Genomic DNA, 17,771 nt, shown 5'->3' on the forward strand with positions numbered 1-17,771 from the left:
TTTGCAGACATTCCAGAGTTCTATTACAGTTCCCCAAAATTCCAAAGTAATACCGACTGTGTTTTAGAGGAAATAATTAATATAACAGAAGTGGAGCCCTGGGTATAACCTAGTAAAGACCCATTCATAGCTAATATGGTCCCTCACTTAAAACAAGTATGCGGGCTGAGCCAGCTAAGTTTTATACACTGTATACTACTGAGCTTTATGAGAACTCTCATACAGGATGCTAGAGAGATGGTTTGGTGGCTAATAGTCTGGGTTATTCTTCTAGAGGACCCAAGTTCAATTCTCCAACACCCATGTGGTAGATCACAATCATCTACAACTCCAGTTCCAAGGGATCCGACACCCTTGTCTGTCCTCCCCAGGCTCAGGCACACAAGCAGTGCACATAAATACATGGCAGGTAAAAGACTCATAAAATAATCTAAAAAAAAAAAAGAAGTCCACAAACTAGGAAAATACTATAACCAATATATTCCCTTTACAATATGGGCACTAAGGCACAGGATGGCCAGGTAAATATCCAAAATCATACAGTGGATTAGCAGGGGAGCTGGGATTTGGACCTTGGCAGGATGGTCTGAAGATGACTTCCTCACCTCTGGCTATGACGAGGTACTGCAGGCAGCCCTGTACTGTGGCGTTTGCTTCCCCTATCTACTGACCTTGATGTCCCTCACCCAACTATTATTTCTATACTGACATGTTAACCTCCTGAGTCTTCAGGGGCCATGCCAGACCACGGTTCTCATTCCCTACTTCATCTCTGCTCTCCAGTCCTGGAGGTATCTGTAGTTCCGTTCCTCAAATCCCACAAGTCTCTCCTTCCTAGGCATGGCCCAGAGACTGTATCTATGCCTGGAATGACATTCAGAGCTAGCTTTTAACACTTGGGCAGTCTTCAGTACGGATGGTGTCTTTAGAAATCCTGAAGCCTCCCTCTGAACTGGACAGTGAATAGAAAACACCACAGTTTCTAACCAGAGCTCCATGTCCAACCCCAAGGCTGGCTATATGAATGGTGAGTGGGTCTCTTCCTGGCTCTGCGGGTCTCATCGGTGCATAAAGATCTCTTCTACTTGGAGACTACATAGTGTTTTCCAACTTAGCAACACTGCAAAAACCATTCTATCAAATTTTGACTTTTTAAAAATCTTTTTCCCCCAGAATGGAGATATGTAAAGTAGGCCACTCTTAATGCTGGGCACTGGCAGTGACCACCACTCTTCCTGCTCTGGGATGGGGTAGGAAGCAACTGAGGTCCTGCAGTGTGCTGGACCGCCAAGCTGAGAGTCAACTGGTTAGGTGCGTTCCATGCATTATCAACTTGCAACAGATTTATTTGCATGTGGACTTTGCAAAAAGTGTCTTACAAATACAGCTGAAGTTGGGACCCCCCCCCCAAGAAAGGGATAAAAGATGTAAAAGACTGAGGTTGAAATTTTAAGATCAAACAGCAAGGCTCCCCATTCCACAAACTGAAACAGGGTTTTTACCAACATTTCCTGAAACAGTCTCTACCCAGACAGATACTCTGCTGAGCATTTGCTCAAGAGTGTCTTTCCACAGAGAAGGAATCAGAGTTCACCAGGAACCAGGAATCCGCGGCCTTGGCTCAGAAACCACATTCTTTCCTGGCGAATAAGGCGAAAGAAAGCCTATCATCTTAGCAAGTCAAACCATGAGAAGTCAGCCTGGTTTTCTTTTTTCACCAGGAAATGAACTGCCGGGGAGGGAATTCCTCTACTCGCTAGAGCAGATCTGACATGCTGCAGCCAACAGGCTCATCAGTTCCTAAGGCCTGCTGTGCTCAGCTTCAGCCCCTCGAGCCCCACAACCCTCTCCTACCACTCTTTGGTGAGTGCAGAATAAAAGGGGCTGTCACGTGCCGGAGGAAGAATGGAGAAAGTCAGTTGGGCCCTCTAACCTGGAAAAGAGGTTAGAAGGTTACATAGCTGTGGCTGTCAGAACAGTAAGTGCAGGCCAGGAAATCTCAGCACTCAGGAGACTAAAGACAGGAAGATTATAGATTCAAGGCCACCCTGAGCTACATGGACATACTAAAGCTCTGCCTTTAAATTCTTAAATTTTTATAATTTACAATGCGCATTGAAGGCAGCCCAACCGAGAGTAAGTCAATTTCTTCTGTTAGAGAAATCTCCTAGCAGCCACGAGGTCCTCAGAATGGATGGCTTCAGCATCATGAACCCCTAGGGCTGTCTCTGCAAGAGTCAAGGCAGATAGACACAGTCAAGGAGAAACTGACCACACTGTCTGCGAGATAGGAGTGGGTGAGGGAGGGTCCGAGAATGGCTTAGGCAGAAAGGAAAGGAAACAGTAGGAGAACATCAAAAAGAATAAACTACAATGAAGACAGTAAATCAGCTGACCAAAGACGTGGCCATCTAAAGACTCTATTCGAGAAGCCTGTCACTTCCTACAAAGGATCATGGACTCCCAGTCACCCCAAACTTAAGCAGCTTTTGCTAAGTTCAAGTCAAACCAATGCACTCATCTATCTGCTGAGAAAGAATAGCGATGAATCGTGGAGCTCTCTAACACGTGGGTCACTCATGACAGTACACAACACAATGTCTTCAAGCGACATCATTCCCGCCACTGCATAGTCTCTGAAGTTTACCTAGTCTTATCCATCCACTAAAACAGGCGCTATTGTTCAAGCGGAGTTTCTCTACCAAGGCACCACTGACATTGGGGGCTGGACAACCCCATGTATGGTCATATCCTGTTACTACAGGGCATCAACAACATCCCTGCTTTTTATCTTCACGGTGCTAACACAACTCCTGTCTTCCAGTTATGAGAACTAAAACTGTCTCCAGACCTTGTCAAATGTCTTCCCCCGTTGAGAACCTCTGCTAGAAAACATCCAGATTCATTAAAAAAAATAAATAAATAAAAAAACCCGATTTAAGATTTAGCTCCCACAGTTCGCAGCCACAGGCTGCACTCTGGACCCAGGTCACCATCTTGTACAGGTCTGAATGAGAGTGGAAAGCAGGGGAATCTGCCATTCTTCATGGGAAAAACAACCACTGAGTCCATATCTATCAATGATGAACTAACTGCACCACCCAGAGTGACACAGGTCACAAAAGAACAAAGTGTATGACACCAAGTGTCCAGCTGCACCATCAGAAGAGTGACTGTCTCTGATACCTGAAAAGCCGGGGTTTCCGGAGATCCTTAAAAGAAAGATGATTTTCAAAACAGGGTCTTTGCACAAGAACCTGTGTACTTTCAGTCCTCGCAGACCAGGCCACCGATTTTAAAAGACAGAAACTCACAGCATACAGGCCCGAGTCACCCGTGGCAGCCTGGAAACTTGTGCGCATGTGTCCTCCCAGACTTCGCCACGGCCTGACTTAACAGCAGCACGTTTTAGCTGGAAATGATCGGTGGCAGTTCATAAACAGCTCTGAATACAAACCCGTCTCAGAGGAGGCATTAACAAATCCCCACTTCTCGAGTTCCCACACAAGCAATTTTCTCATCGCTCAGACAAGAGAAATGTTTGTAAAGAAAAGCAGCAAACAGTTCTGAGAGCTTTGGGCAATATTTTCCAAACAAGCGCACCACCGTACATCAAACAGCATCATGGCAGGACAAATCTCTACCAATGTCTACACCCGCTTCATGTTGTTTAGGAGCTCAGCCTGACCACCCTCTCCCATTTTTATATTTTATTTATTTGTATTATTGCAGTAGTGGGAATAAGTCTTTCCCTCCACTCACTAACTCACCTTTTTCTTAGAAATTAGGGCCTTCTATTCCGTGCCAGCATACACACCAGCTTACAGGGTGGGGGGTTCTTTTCCCAGCAATACTGAAGAGGGCACCCATGGGGTACCGTGCTCCTGGAGAAAGTCTTAGGGTTGATTTGTAACTTGACCCGAGTATCCAGCACTGCTCTGGCCAGTGCGACACACCTGCCAGCCTTCATCCGATTTAACCCCAGCTGCTCTAATAAAACTCTGATCCCAAACAAGAACAACTTCAGAAACCTTTCAACTGTTTTAACGCAGTCCTTCGCAAACTTTGAAGTGTACAAGAATCCCCTGGGGATTTTGTTCAAAAAACAGGTAATGATATGGGGTCAGGACTGGGACCCAGATTCAGTTTCCAGCCTGGACCCAGATGGATGGATGATCTGTGATCCTCAGAGGAAAAAGCTCAGAGAGCAGAGCCGGGAAAGAAAATTTAATTTTTAAAAAGCCTATCGCCCAGTTTGGCTTCAGACTTCTGCACTCAGGTGACCCTCTAACCTCAGCGACCTGACTGATTGGGAGTGCGGAAAAGTATCAGACTGTCTGGGTTTGGGGCCCTAATTTAAGAGAAAAGCGATTTCTACACCCAAATGGCAGGTCTCGAACATCAAGAGGGTAGACTTGAAGGTAAGCTGTCTTTGTTTGCCCCACTTCCTGCTGCATTCAGAGTGGTTGGTGGGCCTGAATTTATCAACATATTTAACACAGCTCCAATTTTCAAGGAAATAATAATGTTTAAAACGTGCGCACACCTTTAACCCCAGCACATGGGAGGCAGAGGCAGGCGGATCTCTGTGAGTTCGAGGCCAACCTGGCCTACAAACCAAGTTCCAGGACAGCCAGAACTGCTACACAGAAAAACCCTGTCTTGAAAGAAACAAAACAAAACCTTGTGTGTACACAGTACACCTTCTGGAAAAATCAAAGCTTTTTAAATCGAATCTTTCCTGCCAAGAAATTCAGTTTGGTTTGTGGACAACCATTAACACTGCCAATGACCTAAATAAATGTCAAGTCATTTTCTACTGTGTTACTAAGTGCAAGGTTGGCATGCTAAAAGGCAGGCCAAAACCAGGCTCTGAGACTAACACTAGTACTATATTGTCTTTTTGGTGGTATTTACCATTAATCCCAGCACTCGGGAGGCAGAGGCAAGCAATCTCGGAGTTCGAGGTCTACAAAGTAAGTTCCAGGACAGGCTCCAAGCTACAGAGAAACCCTGTCTTGAAAAAACAAAACAATCAGCAATGAAACCTACTCCTCCTCCAACCTTCCCTTTTATAATATACCGAGGTACCGAGACAGGCTCGGATCCACCCTCATCTTCCACACCACACATACCAGTTCCTAACTCTCCCTTCCACTCCCTGTACCTAATCAACCTAACCTGAGGGACCCAACCATCACCACTTCCCAGTGTGAACCTATGGACGGAACTCCAGGGGCATCTGTCTGTACAGTCCCACGGCCTGGCACCTCATACAGATTGTGTGTCTGCCTCTCCCTTAGCTGCTCATAGCTGCTTATCACAGACTGAGCCAACAACCAACCCACATATCTGACACAAGGCCCTTTTGGAGACAGCAATGAATGTGTCTAGCATCACAAAACTTAACATCACTTCTGCAAGTTCTGCTATTTTCTGCTATTAATATTTTATTTAGGATTTTTTTTAATTCCAGTCTATCTACAGAAGCAGATGATGAAGGCCTAGTCACATTATAATGGCCAGGAAGGAAAGGGGGTAAGGGAGTCAGAGAGATGGCTCCGTGAGAAGATCTTGTTGAGTAAACCTAACCACTCCAGAACTTACATAAGAAGTCAGATGTGGTGACATCTGGAATCCCAGCAATTCTGTGGTGAGACAGGAGACGGGAAAATTGGCCAGAACCTCATGGACCAATTAGCCTTGTGTACATTACAGCAGCAGAAACAACAAGAGAGACCCTGCCTCAAAACGAGGTTTATTATGTCAACTCGACACAAGCTAAAGTCATCTGAGAGGAGGGAGCCTTGAGAAAATGCCTCCATATGATAAGGTTGCTGGCCCTTTTCTTAGAATGTTAGCCTTATGGTGTAGGGCATTTTCTTAGTGATGGATGGGGGACAGGGAGGGCCAAGCCCATTATGAGTGGGATCACAATGGTGGCCCTTGGTTCTATAAGAAAACAGGCTGAGCAAGCCAGAAAGAGACAAGCCAGTAAACAGCTCTCCTCCATGGGCTCTGCATCAGCTCCTGCATCAGTTCCTGTCCTGACTGCCTTCGATGATGAACAGTGATATGGAAGAGAAGCCAGATAAACCCTTTCCTACCCAGGCTGCTTTCTTTGGTCGTGGTCACAGCAACAGGGACCCTCCTTAAGACAATGGAACCACAGAGATGAGTGGGTTAAGCACCTGCTCCTGGGCGATCATGAGGACCTGATTCTGAACCCCTTCCCCGCAACCATACAAAGCCAGATGTGATAGCATGCATCTGTAATCCCAGCGTGCCTACGGCAAGATTGGTGGGGGAGACATAAGAACCCCTGGAAGCCCGGGTGCCAGCCAGCCTGGCATAAGAACCAGAACCAGCAAACAAGAGATCCTGTTTGGGAAGGATTTGGGAAGGTGAGGAGCAAAGTCTGGGGGTGCCCTCTGACTTTCACATGTGCATGGTGCCCACATTCATTCTATCTCTTTCCACGTGTGCATGCACACATGCACGCGCACGTGCACACACACACAATTTCTTTTTAAGTGGAAGAAGAGACCCAACTCACAAAGTTGCCCCCTGACCTCCACAGGGGCACCATGGTACACGTCTACATTGATACATACCAACACCAAAAAAAAAAAAAAAAAAAAAGACGTGAAGAGAAGAAAAGGAAGAAAGAAGGGGTGGAGGGAGGGATAGGTCCTGGTGTGCCCTTAAAGGCCATGTCCCCAATGACCTAGCATAATTCCATTAAGCCCTGCCTCTTGGGGGTGACAAACACTCCAAGAACATGTGCCTTTGGAGACACAATGAGTGAGTGGGGTCTCAGAAGAGAAAACCCTTTCCCTGCCTTCCAGACACTCGCTCAGCCATGCTTGCCAGCCCCGGCTCGCCACGTGCCCTGATGTCTCAGTTGCACAGGCGGCTTCCTCTACCCGGGAAGCCTTCTCACCTTTACCATGAAAACCTGTTCCATCAGCTCATGGTCCCGGCACATGCATTCAGAAGCCTGAGCTTCCTCACAGCGTAGGCTACGGCTGGTGTTCATACTCCCCCACATATTTACTCTTCTGACTTTTTTTTTGTTTGAGGGCCCCACCATCCAATTCCCAAATAAATCATAACGAATGCTTATTCTTAATTATAAACACCTGGCCTTAGCCAGGCTTGTTGCTAGACAGTTTTTCTTAACTTAAATGATCCCGACTACCTTTTGCCTCTGGGCTTTTTCCTTTCCTTACTTCTTTATGTCTTACTTTCCTTCTTCGTCCGTGGCTGACTGTGTAGCTGGGTGGCTGACCCCTGACATTCTCCTCTCCTTGTTCTCTTGCTCCTCCCTTTCCTCTAGGTTCCTTCTATTTATGCTCTTTGCCTGCCAGCCCCGCCTAACCTTGCTCGCACCTTGCTATTGGCCGTTCAGCACTTTATTAGATCATCAGGTGTTTTAGACAGGCAACGAATCACAGCTTCACAGAGTTAAACAGACACAGCATAAACAAAAGTCACACACCTTAAAACAATAATCCAAAACCCCCAAAGGCCCACAAGTTTGATTTCCATAGCTTGCTTCCAGCAGCAGTTATACATGCAATTCTACATGCAATTTTACATGCAATTCTACATGCGTACCTCTGAGTCCTCAGTTCCTTAAAACCTTCTACCAACTTCACAGCAAAGCACCAAGCAATTGGACTTCTAGGCTTATATCCAGGGCTGCAAGCATACAGGCAGGTAGAGAGGTTGACAGCACCCTTCCTGGTGGAGATTTACTGTCAAAAAAAGATCACCCAGTTTGACATTTGGTAACATACAAGAACAAAGAGGCAAGGGCAGCCTTGTGGCCAAAGATAATCCAATAAGTAAAGCTTGTGTTCAAGTTGTTTTAAAAAAAGAAAGAAAGAAAGAAAGAAAGAAAGAAAGAAAGAAAGAAAGAAAGAAAGAAAGAAAGCCATGGTGAACGCTGATCACTGTGCCTTTAAGAGAACACAGGAAGGATTTCTCTGCTTCTCAACTTTCATTTTCTTTCAGCACATCCCTATCTCTACTCCAAGCTTTCATTTTCAGAAAGTCCCTCTCATGACAAATTGACTCCTGTTAGGGCCATGCGTCACAGTGGAACCAAAAATGAGCCTTGCCTGCGGGTAGCAAATAAGCCACCTGAGCGCATTGTCAGCTGCGCAGATCTTAGTAACCCTCGGGCTTGGGAAACTTCTCAGTCGTGTGGGAAGGAAGGAAGGGTTTCAAGTATCATTCTTCCTAGATTCGCTTTGCATTTCTAAAAAGAAACTGAGCACAAGGCACACTTCTCTAAGTAGCCTGTGCATGTGTGTGTTCAGACCCGCAGAGCATAAGAAAAGGATCTGTGTCCCCAACAAGAAGCACCACTCATGTGGAAACTCCTCCCACTTCCTCAGAACCCTAACTCCTGGCAGCATGTGGGCAAGTGTGATGTCTGCCACCCAACTCCACCTCCACCCTTTCCTTCTGTCAACACCAGCCCAGAGCTCCTCAGAGAACAGGGCCCAGACCCCTGCCCACCACAGAAAACCCTTCGAATCGGGCACAGGAGATGTGTGCCAAGTGTCAAGCAGGCCTGTACCTTGACCCTGGGGCCCTGGTTTTCCAAGATCATGCGTCTGTCTCATGCCGTCTGTTCAATGAAGCCTTGTGGTGTGGCCAGTGGTTTGGAAAACTAGCAAAGTACAAGATGCAAACTAAACAGGAGGCCAAGCCAGCACAACTAGAGGGATATTGTCCTAGGAACAGGGCAGCCACTCTGCAGGGAGCTCACAGCCAGCTAGCCCTGCACAGAAACAACTCTGGGCATCAAGGGACATGGACAAATGCGCCTGTTTCTAAATGGCCCACACAAGGAGGAAAGATTCGAACACAAGTTAATGTCATTTTAATCTCTCTCCCCGGCTTCTAACTTTTCAGGGGTCAATCTATCCCCTCGTCATTCACATCAACAACAGGCCCAGACAGACAGACACCTCACCTCCCTCGGGACCAACTGACTTGACGGGTTGATCCCACCATAGCTGACAATCCTTCCCTTCATTACTCTCATGGTTTTTACTTGTAATCATCCTAATAAGAACGACTGGAAGTATCAAAGGCCATCTGAGGTCAGTCACTGGATCAGACAACAGTCCTGAGACCCTGTCCTTCCACAGCACACCTACAGAGTGCATGGTACATACTTGTTGAAGGAGAGAATGTATGTATGCATTTGAACTTCGGCAGTAATGTTACATTTGTTGTAATAGGAGCGGCGGGGCTGCGTCCCCGGCACCCAGCCGCCCACATGGCCAGCTTATGCTCCGAAATAATTACACGGAAACTGTATTCTTTTAATCACTGCCTGGCCCATTAGTTCCAGCCTCTTATTGGCTAGCTCTTACATATTGATCCAACCCATTTCTAATATTCTGTGTAGTACCACGAGCTGGCTTACCAGGGAGAATCTTAACCTGCATCTGTCTGGAGTGGGAGAATCATGGCGACTCTCTGACTCGGCTTCTTTCTCCCAGCATTCTGTCTGTTTACTCCACCCACCTAAGGGCTGGCCTATAAATGGGCCAAGGCAGTTTCTTTATTAAATGAAAGTAACTCCTCCAACATACATTTGTATTAGAAACTTAATTTTTAGCTAAGAGACATCCTAATGCTGGCTGGAAAAGTGAAATCCCCTTCAAACACACAAACCTCCCCGGGGTGTGTGTGTATGTGTGTGTGTGTATATATATATATATTTTTTGTCACGAACACAGAACTATCCTATAAGCTACTAACATCTTTTGAAGATCAAGAAGAAGAGCAGCCTGCAGGACCTCTGCATTTGAATTCTGTTCAAGGTACCTGCTCCTTAAAATGAAAATTAATCCTAGGGGGTTAGCAGGTGAAGCCGCTGAAAGTGCGCCATGAAATGGCTTGACAGGTAAAGCCTGGAGCCTACTGGGAGGCCACTGGTTCACTCAGTCACGCATTTATTTACTCAATGATCATTTCAGAATAACACCAATTGGGTATCACTCCGCTAGCAGCAGCCAATCACCAGCAAGGCATAAGAATGGAAAATTTCCTGGGGTAAGCAGAATGTGCAGAGCAAAGGGAAACCCTAAATGCTTCAGCATCCAGGAATTTGTGCAAGACCCTGATACCAAAGGAAGGCAAAATGTAGGCAGATGATAATCTTTCCCAGCCAGGCGGTGGTGGTGCACGCCATTAATCTCAGCACTGGGGAGGAAGAGGCAGGAGGATCTCGTGAGCTGGAGGCCAGCCTGGTCTACAGAGCGCATTTCCAGGACAGCCAGATTTGCACAGAGAAACCCTGGCATGAATAACTTTAAAAAGTTCTTTTTAAAGAAAGGTAGTCTCTGTTGTTTTGACAGTCACTTTAGAAGCTCTCAGAATAATTATCTCAAAAGCAGTGGGGGGCTATGTGGAGCCAGAGATGTCCCCACAACTTCCAAGGAGAACGGAATGCTACCCATCAATTCAAAGGGACAAATAGAGGCTCCAGAGTGAGCTTTCCAACAAACTTGCTAATGTACCTCTTGCATCTGAAGCGTCTCTCCTGGCAACTGCGACAGAATGAAGTAGGAAGCCCAGACAGTTCTCACCATCAGGGGTTCACACCACCTACTCAAGCAGATTATCAGCCAGGGACAACAACAAGACTTGCAAGCAGGCACAACCTTGCAGGCCTTGCCACTCACTGACTGCTGCTGACTGCTGAGGGTCACATAAACCTTCGGTTCCCTTAGAAGCGTGAGTCACTCGGGACACTGATGTGAGATTGATCAAACTTCAAAGAGAAGAGCATCAGCTGGGACTCTCTAGCGTCCTCTCTTGAGAGCTCGTATTTTCACAATGGAGGAAGGTCAAAAATAAAGTTGTTTAAAGACTCAAAAGTATGGTGAGTGTCCTAGTTAGGGTTTCCACTGCTGTGATAAAACACCATGACCAAAAGCAGCTTGGAGAAGAAAGGGTTTATCTCAGCTTGCAGGTCCTGACCACAGTCCATCACGAAGGGAAGTCAGGGCAGGAACTCTAGACAGGAGCCTGGTGGCAGGAACTGAAGCAGAGACCACAGAGAACTGCTGCTTACACCTCCTGGTTTGCTCAGCCAGCTTTCTTACATCACGCAGACCCACCAAAATAGAGTGTGTGCCACCCACAGGGGGCTGCATCCTCCCACATCAATCACTAATCAAGAAAACGCCCAACCGACTTGCCTACAGGCCAACCATAGGAGCCCACAGTCTCAATTGAGAGTCCCTCTTTGCAAATGACTCTAACTTGCATCAAGTTGACATAAAACTAACCAACACAGTGACTAAATACAACGTGGCATGCTAGGCTTCCCTAGGAACAGCAAAAGGATATTCATAGAAACACCCATGAGACCCGGATAACGTCTGTGTTCTTCACCAGCAGTTGTATGTATGTAAGGGTACATTGCTTTACTGTATTCCACCTGGTTAAGTAAGACGTTAGTATCAGGAGGAGCAGGGTGGGCAGCGTAGGATTTTCTGTATTATCTTCGCAAGTCTGTGGTAAATCTCACAACTTTTAAAGGAAGGTTGTTTTCTTTTTTCTTGTTCTCTTTTACAAGACTTATCAGTAATGAAAGAGCGAGGGAGTATTTTAAAAACAAAAAGACATGTACATGGGAGAGAGACTTGTCGGGAACATGGGAAGTTGAAGGGATGAGAGGGAGAATAATTAGAATTCTATTCATTATGAAAATGTCATAGAACTTTTTTTATTTTTTTAAAGGAATTTCCTTTTCAATTTTACAGCCATCCTGAAAGCATAACCCCAAATGCTACTGTTTCCGGGCACCTGAAAAGCTAGCTAGGGCTGTTTAAATCCTTTCCTTGCTGTAGACGGCATCCTCCCTTCAAAGTACATAGTTTCTTACAAATTCTCTCACATTGCATGCTACTGGTCACAGGGCTGCTCAATTCCTTTATCCAAACGCAAGGGAAAGCCCCCACACACACACCAAGAGGTACCCACCGAACTGTGATACCCACCGGCACTGGTTGGCAAGCGAGCTAGGACGATAAAAAAACAGTAACCCACCAAGCCAGCAGGTTCCACCTGAGGGCCTAGAGGAGAACTTGGGAGCCTGTGAAAGGCCTCAGACCTCTGCAAGAGGAAAAGCTAAGCAGTGTTTTAAACTGTGATAAGAACAGGAGCTAGGAACTGGTCGGAAGTTTTTAGGCAGCCACCTTGAAAGTGAGCAGCTTTTCTTGGCAAGAAGCTGGAAAGAGCCAGCTCCCAAATGACTTTAGGGTCTCAGCTTTTGAGGGGGTGTGCTGGCTGGTTTTATGTCAACTTGAAACAAGCCAGAGTCCTCAGAGAGGAGGGAGCCACAGCAGAGAAATACCTCCATAAGATCAGGCTACACACAAGCCTGTAGGGCATTATCTTAATTAGTGATTGATGTGGGGCGACTCGGACCATGGTGAGTGGTGCCATTCCTGGGCTGGTGGTCCTGGTTGTATAAGAAAGCAGGCTGAGCAAGCCATGAGGAACAAGTCAGTAAGCAGCACCCCTCCATGGCCTCTGAATCAGCTCCTGCCTCCAGGTTCCTGCCCTGACTTCCTTCAGTGATGAACAGTGCTGTGGAAGTGTAAGCCAGATAAACCCTTGCCTTCCCAGGTTGCCTTGGTCATGGTGTCTCATCACAGCAATGGTGACCCTGACTAGGACAAGGGGAAATATTAACTAGCCAGCTAGTGCTGCGTTAGCCCTGGAAGCCTCGGAGGATAGAGTCCTCTTGCATGGTCAGCTTTGAATACCACCTTCCGTTACCCTGGTAACACTAAAAGGGAAATATTACCACTGCCCCTCCTTCGGATTTAAAATACCATGTGTAAAAGTGACTTTGTGGAAGCCCATTAAAGGGAAGCTACGTCCTCCTGGTCAAAACAACGGGATCTGAGTCCCATCTCTGGCCCTGTAAAGGCCTGTAACGTTCTGATCTGCTCCAGAGATGAGAACATTGCATACTACCATCCCCTCCCTTAAGAGTTAATCCATCTGGGCCTGTCAATCACCTCCCTAGTGGTCAGCCTCACAAACCCGAAGACATGCCAAAGCAGCGGTTCTCAACCTGTGGGTCATGACCTCCACAGGGGCTGTCAGATACCCTGCCTATTCCATATCTACAATTTATAACTCTAGCTAAGTTGCAGTTACAGAGTAGCAAAAAAACCTAATTTTACGATGAGGGGGTCCCCACAACATGAGGAACTGAAATGAAAGGGCCTCAGCATTAGGAAGGATGAGAACCACTATGCTAAAGAGATTGAGGTGAAGGAATAATTTTCCCCATAGTGAGATAACGTCCAGAGGTCCCTTCCCCTTACACAACTTCTGCCATGTTTAAGCCTTGCTGCTTTTCTGAATTCTAACTCAGAAAGCATAATTATTTTCCTTTTCCTCCAGTCTTTTTCAGACACCTGACTTTCAGACACCTTTATCTCCCCTGTTCTGCTGTGCTGTTGCCGTGATAAACACCGACCAAAACCAGCTTGCAGGGGGCAAGGGTTTATTTGGCTTCTGAATTCCAGTGCATCCCTGAGGGAAGCCAAGGCAGGGCCCCGGAGGCAACAACTGAAGCAGAAGCCAGGAGCGCTGCTTCACTGGGCTGGCCTCGAGCCTCCCTGGAACTTTACTGTACAGCCGAGGCCCACCTGCTTAGGGATGGCGCCGCCCTTGGAGGGCTGGGCCTGACTACATAATAGAAATGAAGAAAACCAGCCCCCACAGGCCCATCTGGTGATGGCAGTTCCTCATTTCAGTTCCTTCTTCCCAGGTGTGTCCCGTTGACAACCGAGATTAGCCATCACACCTGCCGAAGGCTTAATGAAGCATGCTTTCCAGGACAGTCTGCCCCTTTCCATCCCGCAGCTGCTTGCAGACCTCCACTGCTGAACATGATGACTTCCTCAGTCCCTGACTTCAAAAGGCATGGTTTTCTCTCTTTATCTCCCCTAGACTAGCAGCTCAATGATACTGCATTTTCAGGGACCCACTCCTTCTATTCCAGAGCTTACTCCGTTTCTTATTCTCAAGCCCCAATTTACAATCCTAGAATAAAACTCCTTTCTAAACTCGCCTTCCTGTTTTCTGTAAATTTCATTCTTTGAGCACATGGGACAAAGGACCTGGAAGCCACTTGTCCTGGGGTGGCTCTGGCGATCCTTGATTCACCCAGGACTCAAGCACTCCGAGTCATACTTGAGATTAAAGAGAAAGCCCCCATCTCCATTGTGGATGTTCAAATAATGTTTACTCCCGTGGGCTCACATTAGGAACATAAGTGAAAACATTTTGTGTGTATTAGAATAATGTAATGCTTGCAAGATGGGCCACAGGGCCGCTTCAGTATGAGTCAAACTTAAGGCAGACTCTGGTATGCTAATGAACCAACCCCAAGGTGGCTCTGTTATAGTAATGAACCAACCCCAAACTGTGAATCCCAAAAACACAAAACTGATGCTGACTGGACAATACAAATTTTCCTATCTAAAAAAGACCTGATGGCCTTAACCAAGCTAACAGGAGCTCAAGAGGGACCTGTCTTGGGCTCAAAGAGAAAAACTGTGTAGCTTCTAGAATTCAACAGCCCAGACTGACTCTGTGAAGGAAGGATACAGCCACTTCCAACTCCAAGGCATCCAGGTTCTTCTCTCCGACCAACAGAGAGAAATGCGGGGAGAGTTCACAGTCCCTCCTGCACAATAACGATGTCCCTCGGTCACACGGGAGCAGGTCTAGCTCCCCCAAAATAGTTGCAACCACAGCTGAGGCGGGGGAGGGGGAAGTTGAGAGCAGAGGGTGGAATCTAGGGCAGAGAGGAAGGTCCAAAGAGCCTTTCACAAAGGCTGAATGTCCCTTCCTCACCTGCCCTCAACCCCATGAAGTCAACTGAAGTCAACCACCTTACAGGCACAAAGACATCCAGAGTGGCTGATGGTAATCTATGACTCATGACAATACTGGGTGGAAATTTAAGATGTTAACAGACATTCGTAAAATTGTATGTAGAACTCCATGAAGCAAAGGATACACAGGGAAGTCCACACTATTCACATGAGCCAAATGTCTTCACCATGTGCCATAAAAGCCCCTCCCCTCTCTACGGCATGGCCACTGAAGATGCTAACTCTTGGCTCCAGCCAACTTCCTCCCTTAGAGGTGGAACTGTTCTTAATACAGTCTCTCATTTTGCTGTCCCTGAAACAAATAAACCAAGGATCGGAATGTAAAATGGTTTGAAATGTAAAATGGTTTGAAACAGAGGCCTTAAGTTATCCAAAATCATTTTTCTCCTTAGTACACCATCAACTATATCTGTGTGCAATGAATATTCACTTCACTTTAGAAGTTTTCTGTTGGGACCATTTGGAGTCCTGGCCTCCAGCTGCTCTTCCCTGCTAGAGCTCTTTACTTTCCTTCTGATTTGAGTTACTGAAAGCTGTGTCAAAGTTGTTTACCAGCTCTGCTTCACGAGCACGTGTTGCCTTGGCCTTGAGGATCAGATGAGGTTTTCACCTGTCGGCCCACCTGACTATTGGGTATATGAGCCTCCGTGGTGCTATTGAGTAAAGGGCTTTTTACCAAAGACTAGAGGTGTGTGTCTCTCTCTTTTTGTGTGTGTTTGTGTGTTTCAACCTCCAGCCCCTTGCCCAAAGCTCAGAAGCTCGTGAACTGTATGGTAGCACATAGAGCGCAGACAGGCGTTGTGCGCTGCAATTTTCCAAAAATCAAAAGTAAAAATATGAAGTTATAGACTACCAGCAACAAAATTAATCTAGCCTTACTAAAAAAAAGGAAAAAAAAACTTGTCTTGGTATGTGTCAAAGAAGACAGATAAGCCCTGACTAACAATGGTTCAACTTACAGTCTTTGAACTTCACGGTGATGCTAAAGGATTAACTGTACTTTTTCTTTTCTAAGGCTAGCCAGACACAGCACGTATCTCCCATGGTGATGGCTGGTGACAAGGAATATTGATCCATGACTGTGTGCTATGATGCTAACGAGCAATGCTCCATCACAATGAAAGATGTATCTGTATCTGCTTAACTATGAGCTTAGGTGCAGATCTTCCCAGGTCTACATAGGCTACTAGGAAACATGGCCTAATCATTGGGGTTTCACCCTACCCACCTCAATGTCCCAAATGGCTAAGACAGACGGGGACCAGGCCTGCTCTACAGGCACCCCCACACAGGCCGATTTCCAAGTCATTGACAGAATCGGAATTCTCTGCCACAGATCCTATTTCCTTCATTCTGGTGTCTACTGTAGCTCATACACATCTAGCCAGACACCCAGTGGGACCATGGGGTCTGTCCTTTGAGTGGCAGTTAGCTACATGAAATAAACACATGCAGCATATCACTGATAAGGGCAAGCACCCATGGGCAGTCCCCTGCCTCAGCTCCAGTCAAGCTCTTACAGAAAGCTGACGCTAGCCTCCAGAAGTGGCATCCAGTACCTTGTTGAGTCCCCAGATCGAGAATGCTGAAATGTATTTGTATGTGTATCCCTAGATACCAGGGATCTTAAAGCAGGGTGGTCTCAGCATAGCCAAAAGCCGATGGATATAGACTGTCCAGACCTCTGCAGGCCGCCATCAGCTCCACGGTAAATGCTCAGTGGAGATTTCTGGTAATAAGGGTTACCTGAATTTATCATTGTTTATGCACTTTAATTAGCCTCTAAAAACACAGGGACCCAACCTCAATGCCAATCTTTGTTCACACATTGAATCCGTTTTTAACAATGAGTTTTTAATTTGCTCTTGAGTATCTGTTCATGCGTCTATCAGAGCCTGCCTTGTAATCCCTGGGAGAGACCAACTCAACAGAAAAGAGGAATTAAGAGCTCTTTGAGTCCTGATTCCTATTCCACGAGATATAGGCTGAGCATTTTACACATTGGTTTCCCATAATCCTGTACAGGGTGACCTCAAAATTCTCACTTCTCTTCACTCCCCTTGAAGTTAGAAATGACCTATGCTACCTGTTGCTCCTCCATTGAAAACTGCTATCCAGATTCCCTAGGGACCTCTCAGCCATAGCGAGGAAGACAGAGAGAAGGTCAAAGATGTGGGCTGGGAGTTGGGGAGATCGCACAGTGAGTAAAGTATTTGTTCTGCAAGCAGAAGGACCTGTGTTCAGAGCCCCGGACACCATCGTTTTCCTTCAAAATTCAGATGTGGTAGGACAGATCTGTAACCTCAGCACTGGAGGACAACCCCTTGCCTACACATTCACCTACACAAGCAAGCATGCACACTCACACACACACACACACACACACAAGCTGGAAGGAAGCCCCAGTTCACTGAAGCTGAGTGGACTCGGGTCCCATGATTTAATCTCACTGAGTCCCAGATTCACATGTGAAAAGTGAGTGTGGCAATAATAAACATTACAGAAAGCATCTGGCAAAGTCTGTGTGAATATTAATTAGTTGGAGTAGGGTTTTATGTTGTAATAAACTTCGCAAAACCCGCTGGCAACCCCCAACATTGGCATATCTTTCACCCAATGTGTGAAGAAAGTCTCCCCTCCCTGCCTGTGTTATCTTCCTTTATTTCTGTTACGAATAAGTTCTCGTGGATGGTAGGACTTGTAGGAAGTCCTGGAGACACCCGCACGAGCAAGGCAGCCCCTATTTGAGCTCCTTTAGACTCAGAACCACCCCTACTCACTCCACAATGTACACACTAGTCACTCCAAGGATGC

At 46.5% G+C, this 17,771-nt stretch overlaps 1 protein-coding gene across 5 annotated transcripts in view; it reads right to left on the bottom strand.

Annotated features, from left to right (window-relative positions):
• Positions 1 to 17,771, bottom strand: part of Ldlrad4 (low density lipoprotein receptor class A domain containing 4) — a 310,292-nt gene that overhangs the window by 268,471 nt on the left and 24,050 nt on the right. For 2 of the 5 annotated variants that reach the window (XM_057788516.1, XM_057788514.1), the window contains exon 2: positions 7,621 to 7,760. The exons of the other annotated variants lie outside the window; for them this stretch is intronic. The gene's annotated coding sequence lies outside the window, so the exon portion shown is untranslated. The remainder of the gene's footprint in view (positions 1 to 7,620; positions 7,761 to 17,771) is intronic. 5 annotated transcript variants of the gene reach the window in all.

Source organism: Chionomys nivalis, chromosome 14, assembly GCF_950005125.1.
Source record: "Chionomys nivalis chromosome 14, mChiNiv1.1, whole genome shotgun sequence".
Classification (NCBI taxonomy): domain Eukaryota; kingdom Metazoa; phylum Chordata; class Mammalia; order Rodentia; family Cricetidae; genus Chionomys; species Chionomys nivalis.